Source organism: Coloeus monedula, assembly GCF_965178545.1.
Source record: "Coloeus monedula genome assembly, chromosome: 3".
NCBI lineage: Eukaryota > Metazoa > Chordata > Aves > Passeriformes > Corvidae > Coloeus > Coloeus monedula.
Genome location: NC_138783.1, coordinates 88266351 through 88280903, shown reverse-complemented (window position 1 = coordinate 88280903; position 14553 = coordinate 88266351). Strand labels below are relative to the sequence as shown.

General features: G+C 42.7%; 1 protein-coding gene across 11 annotated transcripts in view; it reads left to right on the top strand.

Annotated features, from left to right (window-relative positions):
* The first annotated feature begins 2078 nt into the window (after positions 1 to 2078).
* The window catches only part of INPP4A (inositol polyphosphate-4-phosphatase type I A), a 118476-nt gene continuing 106001 nt past the window's right edge, over positions 2079 to 14553 (top strand). For 8 of the 11 annotated variants that reach the window (XM_082278869.1, XM_082278868.1, XM_082278867.1 and 5 more), the window contains exons 1-3: positions 2079 to 2126; positions 5255 to 5336; positions 8292 to 8430. The gene's annotated coding sequence lies outside the window, so the exon portion shown is untranslated. Of the gene's footprint in view, positions 2127 to 5253; positions 5337 to 8291; positions 8431 to 14553 lie in introns of those variants that run through there. The other 3 variants (XM_082278870.1, XM_082278872.1, XM_082278871.1) reach the window with 3 other exon arrangements.

The following is a 14553-nucleotide window of genomic DNA, read 5'->3' as shown; positions in this document are numbered from 1 at the left end:
TCTCCACATTCTCCTTCAACACTAGTGCAACATAAGGCCCTTCTGATCCCTTGGGCTTTAGTGCTGTTTCGGTTCCCTAATACTAAATTAATATCAGTAGTAAACATTGTTCTTCCAGAGTCCTTGGTGGGGAGCTGTCCAAGGCTGCTGTTTACAAAGGTTGTATTTTGGTTGATGATGACTGAAAATGTCATCAGCTGCAAATAAACTATGATTTTTTTGCTTCTTAATGCTGTCAGATCTGTATTTAAATTGAAGGGCACTCACAATTTCTACTTGCTTTCTAGCCTGTTCTCACCAAGTATATTTAATATTTTTATGCGAGGATGGCTTTAAGTTTGCATGGTATGCAGAGGAACTCTTATTTTCTGTCTCTTTGTTAAAAAACGCGGCAGGATTCATTAGCTTTGTGCTAAACTATGTGCAAAGGTAAATGTGAAAAATTCCGCATGTTTTAATTATGGATTGAAAACACCTCTTCTCTCTAAGTTCTGTGTGATTTTGAAGCAGGGAGTCCTTAATGGAATTTCACCAATGACATGCAGAAAGAAAAATGAAAAATTCAAGCTGCCTCTCCTGGCTTCTCTATCCCAATTCAGATTGTACTGGGAACTTCAGCTGGCAGCTTCCAGCACGAGGGAACTGCAACAGGCAAATTAAAATTCTTACACTAGAGCAGTGTTGGGACTGATTTAGCTGGTTCTTGGCAGTGGTCCTCCAGGTCATGCACGGTTGGCTGGAGGCATCCAGACAAGTGTGTGTGCGTAATTCCCCACTTCAGCATCTTTCCTCCATGCAGGAGCCCCTCACCTCCCTCCTGGGAGTTCCCACAAGATAATTTCTGGGTAACCTGTGTTCTCCTTGGCTTTTGTGCACCATGTAAAGATAATAGAATAAGCCAGAGCTGGACTGTGACCTCTTCCTACATTCTTTCAAATGTTTCTTAACACTGCTCAAGCATGATAAATCTCTCGTAACAGCATGGCAGAGAAATTGGTTAAGAAATGGAGCTCTGGTTCCAGCTACACAGCAATTTCAGCACATGCACGTGAGTGAGACAGGCTATTGAGCAACTTCAAGTGTGGAGAGGGATGGATGGATGGATGGATGGATGGATGGATGGATGGATGGATGGATGGATGGAAAGAACATGCTAACATGTATCAGTGTGAGCAGCAGGACTAGGGAAGTGATTCTCCCCTTGTATTCCACATGGGCAAGGCCACACCTTGAGTGCTGTGTCAAGTTTTGGGCCTCTCAGTTCAGGAAAAACAATGAGGTGCTGGAGCATGTCCAGAGGAGGGCAGTGGAACTGGTGAATGGTCTGGAGCACATGTCCTACGAGGAGGAGCTGAGGGAGCTGGGGCTGTTTAGCCTGGAGGAGGCTCAGGCAGGACCTTAGTGCTCTCTACAACCACATGACAGGAGGTTGTAGCTGGGTGGGGGTTGGCCTCTTCCCCCAGGCAGCCAGCAACAGGACAAGAAGACACAGTGATAAGCTGTGCTAGGGGAAATTTAGGTTGGACATTAGGAAGAATTTCTTCACAGAAAGGACGGTTAGACATTGGAATGGGCTGCGCAGGGTGGTGTAGAGTCACCATCCCTCGACGTTCAAGGAAAGACTGGATGCAGCACTCAGTGCCATGGTCTAGTTGACATGGTCATAGGTTGGACTCGATCTAAGAGGCCTTTTCCAATATAATTGATTCAGTGATAAAATATTAGAAAACAAAACCAAATCTGGATTGTTGGCTCAAATAATTTGGCTCAAACATCATAGCCGTGGTGTGGGTGCTTTGCAGACCGGTGACATTTTCTTTCTCAAAACCTCCAGTGCTTGACTGCAGATGAACATACAAGAGAATCCTAGTTTCTATATTTTTTGGATCCTCCGGAGCCGGAGTTGACACCCTGGCTCGGGCGGCCGGCGAGGGCAGCCCGAAGCACTCCCGTTCCAGCCCCGGCGGACCGAGCGGGCGATGCCGGCCCGGCTGAGGCCGCAGGGGGCCGGGCCAGGGCCGGGGCGGGGCCGCCGCTCCCGGCGCCGTCAGAGCGGGCGGGCACCGACTGGGGCGCGGGGCCGGTGGCTGCCGCGGGGCGGTGCCCGGCGAGCCGCGGCTGCGGAGGTGAGCGATGGGGTCCGGCCGGGCGGCCGCGGAGCGGGGGGCAGCGGGGAGAAGGTGCGGGGCCGGGCGGGGGCGGTCGCCGAGCGCGGCGGGGTCGTGCGGCTGCGGCGGGAGGCGGCTCCGCGCCGGGCGCGCACGGCCGAGCCCCCATCTTGGGGAGGCCCTGCCCGCCGGGGTTCGGCCGCCGGCGCTGTCACGGGCAGCGCTGCCGGCTCTGTCGGTGCGCGCTCGGCGCTCACTGCGGCTCGTCCCGAGCCGTGCCGGGCTGCGGCGGTGCGTGTGAACAGCGTGTGTGGATGGTACAGCGCGTAAACAGCCGCGTCCGAGGGGGGACGCGGGAGCCAGACATCGAATACTGTGATGATGTTTAACCTCCCTAATTTATTACAGGCCGGGTTTCATGATTCCTTTCCTATGTTGAGAAGCCTTAAAAGGAAGCAGATTGTGTGTTTGGTTTGGTGCATATTTCAGATTTTTGTCCCTTTATTGAGCTGGAATATGGTTGTGAAATATGGTAGAAATGCCTTTGCAGTACGGATGCACCCTCATCCGTCTTATGTGGGTTTGGCGGAGCAGCGTTAAGAATGAACTTGAAGCTTTATCCCAGTGGCGTACATTCCCCCCGTACCATGAACAAAGTCAATATATGCTGATCAGAGCCCAGCGTGGACTGCAGAGACACTAGAGGGGCTTTTACCTGGGTGGTCCAGCACGGTGTTGACGGAAGCTCTCCATCCCCAGGCCGATATCATCCTTCTGCAGAAAGCCTCTGGTGTTGAGCTTGTCTAGGCCGGCAGCAGAGACCCAGCTGGGAAGGTCTTGCTGGGTTACTTAAGCAACAGAGGCAGAAACTCATCTTTGCCCTCAAACTCTAAAAAACCCTGTTGTGCTGAAAAAAAGATTACTTTGCAGTTTCCCACTGCAGAACAACTGTGTGCTGATGCTTTTCATAAAAGCTCTTAATTAAAAGCTTAAGTTTTTCTTCCTGCTTCTGAAGATCTTAATTCAGTGGGCTGCCTTGCTTCTAGGAACTCAGAGAATGCAATATCTTGCCAGTTTTTTCACAAGTCTCTGTGACTCTCTATGCAAATGTTAGGTGGGAGCAAATGGCAGGCGGGGGGGGCATATGTATTTTTGGCAGGAACTTGACATTCAGTGTTCTTAAATTTAGAAGTTCTGGCACTTTCAAAGTTTGAGGTGGATGTGACCTCTTTTACTCACTGTTCCCTGCTGCAGTACTAAGTTGATAGAAAAATATGATTTCAGGGCTGTTTTCAAGTATCTGTATCTAGGCTGTATGCATTTTGCTAGATACATGACAACTTTGCCTATGATTTAATTTATTTTTAATAAGCTAATTTTAACTTAATCTGTAGTGGGTGGTAGCTTGCAGGGAGCCATGGAGAAAGAAAGAACCCTGCCAAAGTGTGGCAAAAGAGCCATGTCATCTTCAGAGGGTGTTTGGCTCCCTTACTGAAGACAATGATGACACCTCTGAAGAAACTTGCTTACATCTGTCTCACTTGCTGTCAGCTGAGACTGAAGGCTGTACCCCTTCTCAGGTAGCAGAATTTTCAGTCTTAAGGTCTCAGATATATTGAGGATTGGATGTCATTAGTCATCTCTTAGACCTATTAAAGTCCAGTCTGATTGTACAGATGCTGTATTAAATGGAAGTTCTCCCTGTGGAGTGAATTGACTGCTAGGAGAAATGACTGCTTTGTTTCCTGTATGTTCTGGTTCCTCAGTCTCTGTATTATTTTACTAGAATTAGGAAGGAAAATGAGAAGGTCAAGGATCCCCTTTCACTTCTTGTTTCCTTGTTAAGATTTAATTCAGGTTTCTGGGCTGTGCTCTGCTACAGAAAATTTTAATTGCTCAGTTGCTAGTGTGTAAGATGCACCATTAGAGTATAATGATATCTCTTGGACCCCATTTGTAGATGTCTTTGTTGGAAAAACTTCCCCATTTCTTGACTGGATATGAAGAGAAATTGCCTTGCTTGGAGATGAAGTTTGAAACCTCTACCTGTTTTCTTTGGAGGTGGGAGATCAAATAACACAGGCACCACAGCTCAGAGCTCGGTCTTATGCGCTCTTTGCTTCTGCTTGCCACTTCCCTTCCTGTTTCTTGTCTGACAAACTGAATTTCCTCTCCATTGTTGGATTATCTACCTAAATCTCAAACAGACATCCTTTGCAGAAACACTGTTGGAAAGTGTTGACCTTGGAAGAAGAAAGCTTTAGGGTGTATCTGCTTCATTCACATCTGTTGGACAGAGAGGCATAGCCTCAAATGTGTTTAAATCACACCTATTGCTGCTTTATCTAATATGATAATCTCTTTACTACAGATGAAGTTGATTCTTCTGGCTCTCAGATAGAAGGAGGCATTTCCCTTTTCTGCGTCACAGGCAGTTCCTGCTACCACTGCCCTCCTTCCTTTGCTTCCCATGTTCTGTTCTCTGTAGAGCTTTGCTTATTGTGAGGGAAGCATCACCACAGACTGGTGGCATGTGAGGCAAAACCAAGGAACAACCAAGACAAAGCAGGTCGAGAATGAGGAGCAGATCAAGTGAAGTACAGAAAATAACAGGAGCATTGTAAATTAAGGACGTGACTGAGAATAGGGCATATGTCTTGATGGCACAGGGGAGTGGTAGGGTCATAGCCAGTGTTTGTGGTTTATGAGGTACGTGGTAAGGGAGGTGTACAGGAGAAAATGGAAGGCAAACACTCCAGGCTTTCCTGGCAGTTACTGCTCTGTTTTACCAGAAACTGGGGTTAATGATGTTCCATGAGCCAACACAGGTGGACATTGTGCTTCTGTCAGCCCATTGATCCACCCACTTCTCTGTCTTGCAGAGGAAAGACAGGTGCCAGTACTACAGAAATACGCTAGCACTTCCTGAAAACAGCAATTGAAGCCTTCAGTAAAGTATATTCACTCAGCAAGAAGGCTATTTCTGAACTTCTACTGAGTGTGAAATTATTGAATTTATGATAATTTTACCAAATATGCAATAAATAGTGAATTGGGAAATTGAAGTACCAAGCTACATCCTGACTTAGCTAAAACTGTCTTGATGATATATAAGAGAGTAACATGTTTTTTCCCCTAATTTCCAGGCAAGTTGAGATCTTGACCTTAGGTGAAGGAGACTTTCTGCCCAGCTTGTAGTATGTGACCAAGGATTTCTCTGCAACAGAGGTTTGTGAATGTGCATCAGTGTTCACTAAAAGTACTTATTATGTACAGCAGTGAGATGCTGCTTAGACCTTATATGAAACCAGCAAGATATTTTCAAAAAGACACTGACATTCTTGAGCTGTTAACGTTTAGACCTGCCCCACTCATGCAAGTATGAGCCCTTTGATGTGCTTGTGTATCTCATGAATGCCTGCATCTTGTTTGTGCATCTGTTACTGTGGTGTGCTCACAGAGAAGCGTGTTGTGGGTGAGTCGCTTCTCTCTAAATACAGCTGTGTTCTTCCAGTTTGTTGCAGACAGAACAGATCTTGTGAAGGAGGTAACTGACTGAGGTGAAAGGGCATAGCATAGGAGAAAAGGAATGAGGATGTAGAGGAAGGATGTGAAGGGAAATGAGTGTAGAGGATAAGAGAGTACAGGAAGGAGGATAGAAAGAGATACAGGACATAGTGATAGAAAACTTCATCCAGTATGCTTCTCATCGATGTTACGTAGCATTTGGCAGTGGAGCACTTTGGAGTTGTAATTTCTGAAAAAAATCTGGAAGTATTGCGAACCTGTAGCTCTAGCTGGAGTGGGCTTGGGGAGGATGCAGAAGCTGGGGCTGGGCTTTACAGCTGGACTTCCCTGGCAGATGCATCGTGAATCTGAGCATATGGGAAGCAAATGGGGCTGTGTCACTCTGAGTGAGAACCTGCAGACTAAGGCTTGGTACAAGGTTTGCATGCTGCTAACTCCCACTGCTAGGTAAGACGTTTTAGAGCTGTTGGGGTCATCAGCTCTCACAAGCATGGGTATTTTAGTCTTCCTTAACAAAATAATATGTTTTACCATGCATCTGAACTTTTAGAAGAATAATTTTTCTTCCCACCATATGACTAATTATAGGAAGCATATATGTACAGATGTTGCAAATCTTTGGAAACAGCACACGTCAATTCCTTGGGGCAGTTTATACCTAAGATACCCTTACTGCAGTGTTGCAAACTGTGCAGAATCCTGCAACTGCAATCAGTTCCTGGGAATGTCTCTGCACATGCTTGGTTCCCTCCTTTTATATGAGGCCAGGAAGTCCAGATTAACTCTATGCATGAAAAACTGCTTTACCTGGCTTTACCCTGTTGTATCCCTGAGTTTTCTCTAATTTCCTTCCAGCAAAATGAAATGTGATTAGAAAGAGTCTGATGCCTGGAATTTCTCTTTGCCATGAGTAGAACAAGTCTCTAAGGTGGAAATTACAGCTAGCAGTGGAGGCAGAGAGATTTGCTGAGAATTTGTTCTTCCACTGATACTGTCTTGTTAAATCTATTGTGTTGAAATGCAGTGCTGGGTTTACTGCTAAGGTTAGGCATTGGACCTTTCTATAATTGTGGTTTGTGTTTGCTTTAGGTCTTAACCCTTGGCAGTCTGAGGCTTGGATTCAGATTTAAGAAGAATTTTTAAACAATTGTTCAGTCTTTAAGAGTTATAATAAGACTTCAGAATGAAATGGCTTTGTATCAAGAATTTTAAAAATACTTGGCCTGCTTGGAGTCTCTTCTGTTCTTTTTCCAGATCTTTTTCTACATTTTCTCTGTGACGACCGGTGTTAAGGGAATAATTTTTCATAGTTTGCTGAGCCTCTAATTTTTCACAGTGCTTTTTCAAAAACCAACATGTGGGGGGTATTTTTTGTGTTGTGCTGAATATAGTAGGTATTGATCTCTAAAAATCTCTAAAGATTTAATTTTTTTTAGTTTTTTTCCATTACCCACTACATTTTGTCTTGCCCCTAACAATTCTTTCAATCCTGTAGCTACTTTTTACATTCTTTAGGCTGGAAACTACTGCCTCCCACAGCAGGGCAGGTGGAACGAAATGTGTCCCTATGCTTCAGCAACTTTAGTGCAAAGTTCAGCAGCTTAATTTAAACTGTTGGCTTGACATTTCTGAAGAGTGTTCACTTGATTTGGTCCATTGACTTTGCTTGGGAGGTCATAAACTTGAACAGCACTGTGGTAATATCTTCAGTCACCAGAGCTACTTGCCAAGCTCTTTGTGCCATTTTTATGTTAAATTTTTTACCATAAAGTGCTAAGTGCTAGTGCATTGTTAATTCAATAACAGTTCTGTAAATATTAAAACTTACTGAACATTGTGCAATTTCTTTTAAAAAGGGTTCTCAGGTATTTCTTGTGGAAGATGCTACACATAAAATGTAAAATCTGGGATACGTCTTCCTGTCCAGGTCCAGAAGTCTGTAGAGCATTTCTCAGCATTTCCATTTTTGAGAACAGACGTTATCTGCATAAGGAAATTATCTTATGGCTGTCTTACCCCTTCCAGGTTTTATGGGTCAGTTTTTAAAGTTCAAAATTATATGGTATCACACAGACAGTTACAGCAACAATTAACATAGTACCAGTAGATGATAATGTCAGTAGAAAAGTCTTGTATATATATATCTATGTTTAAAAGTTGGTGTCACAGCTAGAAGCTGGAAACTTTTGGCCTGTGACACTTAACTCCCTGTAGACTCAGGAACTTGCTTTGTTGTCCGGTCGCATATTTCTACGAACATGGATGATGAACATGGTCCTCGAGGTTTTCTGGTGATCTCATAACTTCTGCTCCGGAAGTGTGGGTGGACCATCCATCATTATTTCTGAGACTGGGAGAGGTGTTTGGAACTGGTTCCCTGCCGAATGGAAAGCAGTGCTGCTCCATATAACCATGACAGTTATAGGTATGAATACAGCATTTTAAACTGCAAATGACCTACACTGCTGTCAAAATAGCTCTCTTAAAAGAGCAATCTATGTAACCACAGTTCGGCCTCATGGATTCCAATTATGCTAAATCTTTAGTTAGATGATCTACTTTTCTCTTGTTATTTAGCGCACAGGAGGGGTCTAATCTGGGAATGAACTGTTCAGTAAGGAGCATGAGTGAGTGTAACAGCTTTATTTGTTGCAGAAATTGGAAGTTGTACAGCGATCAAAGCAGGAGATTAAAGGAAGAGGAGGACAAAGTTGTTTTTTTAATTGAGAGCTGCATCCTTCCAGAGGCCTGTGACACGACCTTACCACTCCCCAGAGTTTCTGTGTGGTGCAAGGCAAGTCTTTGAAAATTTTCCTTTTGCCTTTGGTCAGTACAATATTTCTCAGTTTTTGTGTGCCTGATTTAAGATCTGGTTTCAGTTTCATAGAAAAGGCTAAGCCCTCCTATCTATTACTGCATATATTATGTAAAAGCCCTCCCATCTATTACTGCATATATTATGTAAAAGGCTGTATACTTGCAAAGTTGAATTGTGAGTGTCTTGAGTTGGACACCCAAGTTAGTTGGTACTTTATTCTTTCTGCAGAAGCTGGCTGGTTCTCCCTTGAAATCTGTGTCCAGCACCTCTCCCCTTCCCAGAGATGGTTCCCAGTCTCCTTGCACCAGTTTAGATTTCTCCCCTTGGTTTTTCTCTTTATGCTGCTCATCCCACCTCTTGTCTGCCCATTCTTGGCAATTTCCCAGCTCTTCACTGCAATGTTTCTTCTCAGCCAAGTTGTTTCTGACCTTATTTCTACTTCCAGATGTCAGTCCTGGTCTTCTGACAACTTGCCAGTATTTCTCTTCAGTTACTTCTCCTGTTCCTTTGGTTTGACCATTTTTACTTATGTTATTGAATTTGATATTTCTTTCTTATTCCTGAAGACTTGTCATAGAAATACAGTTTCTGTTGTTCACGTTCAATATTCAGCCAAACTGACAAATGATTATTAAAAGGAACTGTCTTCTGCAGCCCTTGAGGTGTCTGTAAGGCAGTGTATGTGCAGCTATGTTACATGTGGAAATCAAGAGTACTCATTCTTCTGGCATCTCTGGAGATTTAGTTGTGAATTAGCCTCTACTGGATCTGTGTTTACTGTGACTTTTTAAAGGATTAGAGTAGAACAGAAAGGCTGACAGTTGTTTTGGGGGTTTTTTTCATATTATGCAAAACATTTTTTCTTTAGATCTTATTCTTGGTAGTAGCTGAACTGTTTGAGCTGAATCTGATGATTTTTCTTTAAAAACCAGTCTGAGACAAACACTCAGCATGAAAAATTTCTGGGCACACACTTTGGAAAAATGTAAGCAAATGAAAATAATAGTCTTTTAAGAAGTGGTGTTGAGCGGGCATAGTTACAGGTAGAGATGCTACTGGTCCCAGCTTCTGACTGCTCCTCCTTGCTGAACAATTAGGAAGTGCTTTACAAACTGTTCATTCACTTAATGGGAGCCCGTGTATCTCAGCTATCATTCAGTGGCACGGCAGCGTAATGTTTGACATGCAGTAGCATATAAGAGGTTTTTAAAATAATGTGGGACTAGTGATGGCATTTAAATGACTTGGCCATTAGAAAAATAGGGGAAATCTTGTGTTAACAAGGAACTGCTTTCACTGTAAATAGAGTTTTTCCTTCTCTTCCCCTTTTGGTAAGAATAGTGGAAATGTTGAAGTGCATCTTTGCTTTGCTGTATAGCAAAACCCTTTTCTTCCCAAGCAATGTACCTTTTCTCAAACAACTGTGAGGAAACATTGTTGAGCAATAACCCAAAGTGTATGGTTGCTGCCATCTAAGTTGTCAGCATGACTTAAAGGTTTTTTAATTCAAGTAATAGACAGACTTCATCTTACAAAGTTTATAAGACTTGAGAAAACTACATATGCTCTGACTGAATCTTTTTCACAGTATGTTTCTTTTGGCAAGAACAGATTACCCAAGAATAAGTGTTCCTGTTAGTTTGACCCAGTCTATATTTTAGTGAAATTACTCTTTCCAAGAAGTATCAGTAAGAACTGTATTTCTGCTGGAAATACTAGTGGCTGTGGTAGCACTGCTAGAGACACAGATATCCAACATGAGGTATGGATTTACAGCTTCACTTGATCTAGACATGGATATGGAAACAAGCCCTCTTAATTCTGTATCAGGTTCTCAGTTTGTGATTCCTGTGTTGTGGTGTTTTGAAATGTTCTGTACTTAATATATGAATGGCAGGTTACAGTTCTGTGTTCCCAAGAGGCTTTTAAGCTGGAAGCAAGCAATCTTTTATGACCAGAAGATTACTGACCACTCTATAAAAGGAAAATACAGCAAAATACAGTCAGTCAAGAAATCCGTGTGAAGGCCCCTGCAGAGAGTTTGCAATGAGAGTTTTGGATGTGTGCGCTCTATGCAATTTTGAGGAGATTTCAGATTAAATCTCACTAACATATCGAATGAACCTGCCTATGTAAAATATTTTGCAGTTCTGTTGTATAACATAGGTAGCCCAGTTACAGCAGAGCAATTAAGTGTCCAGGTGCTCTCAGAAACTGGGATCTTCAGCACCCTGCAGGCTTGGATGTGAACTGAGCAATTGTATTAAAATCTCATAGGTAGAATGAGCGTACTGCTAAAAATGGACTGGTGAGATGTAAATAAAGCCATTAGAAGTCATCACAGGGCCACTGTTTGCTCTTGGTGTACGTATTGGGCTGCTATATATCTGTATCTATATCTATATCTGTATTTCAGTGAGTGTATAATGTCTGTTACTTCCCAGCAGGATAATAGTGCCCTGGGAGAAGAGATGCTGTTGGAAAAGCAGCTCAGCAGTTAGACTGGCTGCTAAGCCCAGGGAGACTTTGAGAGCTGTTCTAAAAATACTGCTTTCCAGTCCTAGCAGAAAGCAGGTACTTGGGGCATCAATATGCGGGGAATGAATTGTGAGGATCGGTGTTTTTCTAGAGATTCCCCCTTCAGGAAGAGCAGCGAAAACTTCTAATGTTCTGTTACATAAATGTCACATCTCACATAGACCTGGCATAGGAATAGAAATTCTTTATTTCTGTGGTTAAGTTTCCTCCTTGTTCTCTTTCTGTCCTGTTGCTCTGTAGGGACAAAAGCATGTGTTCCCCCTCATTTCCCTTACCTAAGAGTTAACTCAGGGTTCTACAGCTTGGAAAGTAACATGTTAATTCTTACTCTTGGAACAGCAGAGTGCCATTGTATTACCATTCTGTTCTAGCAATCCAGGGTTGCTTTGAACATCTCCTGTTTAGGGCTGAAATGCTACCATTTCCAGAATGTGTTTGCTCCTGAGGCATCTGCTGCTGTATGAAGAAAGAAGGCAAACAACATAGTCCTCTCCACTGCTGTGCGTATATGAACAGGATAGTTCATCCCAGGAGTTTCCACTTGGATCTGTCTTCCACACCATGTCTGGCAGGTAGGGGCTGGAATACCTCTGCACCGTGGTAGAGTAGTTATTCTGCAAGGATGCCTGTGAGAGCTTTCAGTCTGAGAGTGGAGGTTTATAAATGCACCTTTTTACCCCTCCTATTTCCACTTCTTACTCTGTAAATTTGCGTTTGGCATGGGCACCTGGTGAGCTGTACTGGTGAGATTGATGTGAAGGAAAACAGTTCTTTGAAACTGGTTGTCAGAATCCAGTGGAAGTTTATTTTAGGAGAAGCCATAGTAGACATGTCTCAAGTAAAATAAGTCATGAGCCTAAGTTTTACATGCAGCATTTAAAAAAGGGTATCAAGAAACATAAGTGGCAGTGGTATTGTCAACTTTGGGCATTTGGAAATCACAGGAAGCCTTCGAAATTGTGAGGCTTGTTGAAATAATCTTTGCCATAAACTTTATATTTGTCTCCCAGCTTTGGGAGATTTTACATAGCTCTCCATTAAAAATAGTAAAATAGCATGCTGTGTGATCACCTGAAATTCTGCTCTTCTGAAACCCCTCATGTCTTCGATTTTTTTATGCCTGTGAATGATGCTGGCTCATGCTAATGTGTCCTGCCCTCTTAACAAGTTGACTTGGCAGGCATGTTTGCAAAGTTTATTCTGATACCAATAAGGTGAATGGTTTTGTCTTTCCTATGTGTAATACATGCTGCAAGAACCTGTGACTTTCAGGAGAAGGCTGAGGATTTTGAGACAGGTAAAATTATCAGAAGCACCAGTGAATCCTGAGTGAATATTTATTGCAAGTTCTACAAAAGTTCTGGATTTCTCTGAGGCCCTTCACAGTGGTTATGAGAATGGACAAACCCCACTTTTATATGGGCTTCTAAACATGTCTGGATTTGTTTCATTGTATGTGGTTCATTGTCTTAAGGATTCATGGTGCAAAATTATGCGAAGGATACTAGCTTGGTGCTGACATCAGTATCTGTATGTATTGCATCTCCCTGGAGTGCTTAGAAAGTGATGAGTTAGTGGAAAGGAGACAAGTCCATTTTGTGGTATTTCTGCAGCAGAGCAGAATCAGGAGCTATACAGTTTCTGAAATAAAGATTTTGAGACAGGTGTTTCATGGAAAAAATTTAGTTTCAGGCTGCTCTGATACCGTGACCCTTCCTGTCGAGTGCCCTCCCAGAAGCATTCCAAGGTTCTAAAATATGGTGTACTTCAGCCATTTGTGAGGCGGTGGTTCCAAGGAGAAAGGTGTGGAGAGAGCAATGTTGTGGCAGCCCCGTGTTCCCCTTGGCATGCCTTTTGTAGTTCCAGTGTCCCCGGAGCTCTAGGCTTTATGGTTTTCCCACGCCTAACCCTAAGCATAACCCTAACCCTAAGCGGAGTGTTAAAGCAGCCTTTTGCTGAGGCTGAGGTTCCCAGCACGTGGGTAGCGCCAAGGAGCAAGGTGCAGAGGGAGCAATGTTGTGGCAGTGCTGTGCTCCTCTTGGCCCAATACTTTCCACCTGAGACCTGCTGCTGAGATTTATAAATTAGCAGTTGTGAATAGTTGGTATAATTTAAACTGTGAGATCTAAGGATTGGAGGAAGGAAGAAGTGCTAAAAATCCATCTATTTTCTTGCCTTTATTTTTGTTTGTTTGTTTGTTTATTTTTAGCATCCAGGTTAGAGAGTCAGTGAAGTCACCCTCTGGGGAGGGTAATGGCTGTGTGGCTCTGGAAAGAGGAGAGCCTCAATTTACCTAAAATGTTGCAAGACTTTGGGAATAAAAAAAAGAAAATATGAGTGTTACGGGGCTTTATTTTCGATGGCTGATTTTTCCTCATTGCTGCAGTTATGATTCCAGATTGGGATTAGACTAGAATTTAGATAAATTGAAACAGGGAAGCCATGAAGGTGGAAAGAGATATATACCTGAACAGAAAGGGTACTTGCAGAGCCCAAGTTGAGAGGCATGGGCTGCCTGTGAACTGTTGACAGGATTATATATGGGTTCTAGGCATACAGACTTTAAAAGACCTTGACATTAATTTATGGAGAAGATAGGGAAAATATCTGTCATTTTGATGATATTGCTGGGAAGGAGATAATGGAAGACACTTTAGAACTGGGATTGAAGATCAGGAGAACATAAAGAACTGCAAGAAGGAAGATTTGAAAAAGCAAAAAAAAAAATCACCAAAACAACCCTCTAAAAAAGGGAAAATAAAAAAGAAACAGAAGGGGAACTGTGAACTCTGAGGGAATTTTGGTACTAGGGCGTTAACAGAATTAGCAGTCCAAAAGTGAAAGTACACAAAAGTTCAGAAGTTGGGAGATTTGCATTTCTCAGAAAGAAAATGAAAGGAGAAGCAGCCCTCTGCACAATAAATTTTCAAAATACTGAAGTAATGCTTGAAAGGAGTACCTTCAAGGTTCTGTGTGAACTGAAGGCCCAGTACAGAGGCTGTGTAGAATTTTAAGTGATAAGAATTTGCTCTACTTTCAAAATTAGCATGCTAAATTACAAAAGGAAGAAAGAAAGCTTTTTACTTTTTAGAAGTAAAGCATGATGTTCCCATGTTGACTACTGTAGATACCTAAATCAAAGAAAATCATTAATTGTAGCTGATGGGTATAGAAATAATATTTCAGTTTGCATGGTTATCCTAAAATACTTTCAGCTACTTTGATTTTAGTGATGAAGATTAGTAACATGAAAACTTCTTTAATGGCTACTCTGTGGGTAGAAAGAAGTATGCAAATGTAATTAATTTCCAGAGAGGAAGAAAGATGACTTAAAAATAAAGCTATAGTTGATAGTTGACTATGTCTTCAACAAGACATTGACACCAAGGAAATGGTTTGTTATATTGTCGGTAACTGCATTCTCAATCTCATCTTTCCTGTTTCCATCAGCTGCAAGATACTTACCACTTTTACTCTTTTGGTCCAAACAAACAGCGTTTTACTTCTGACAGGGTGTTTCGTTAGGCTGTTTGTCAAGGTGAAACTCTTGTGGCTGAAAGT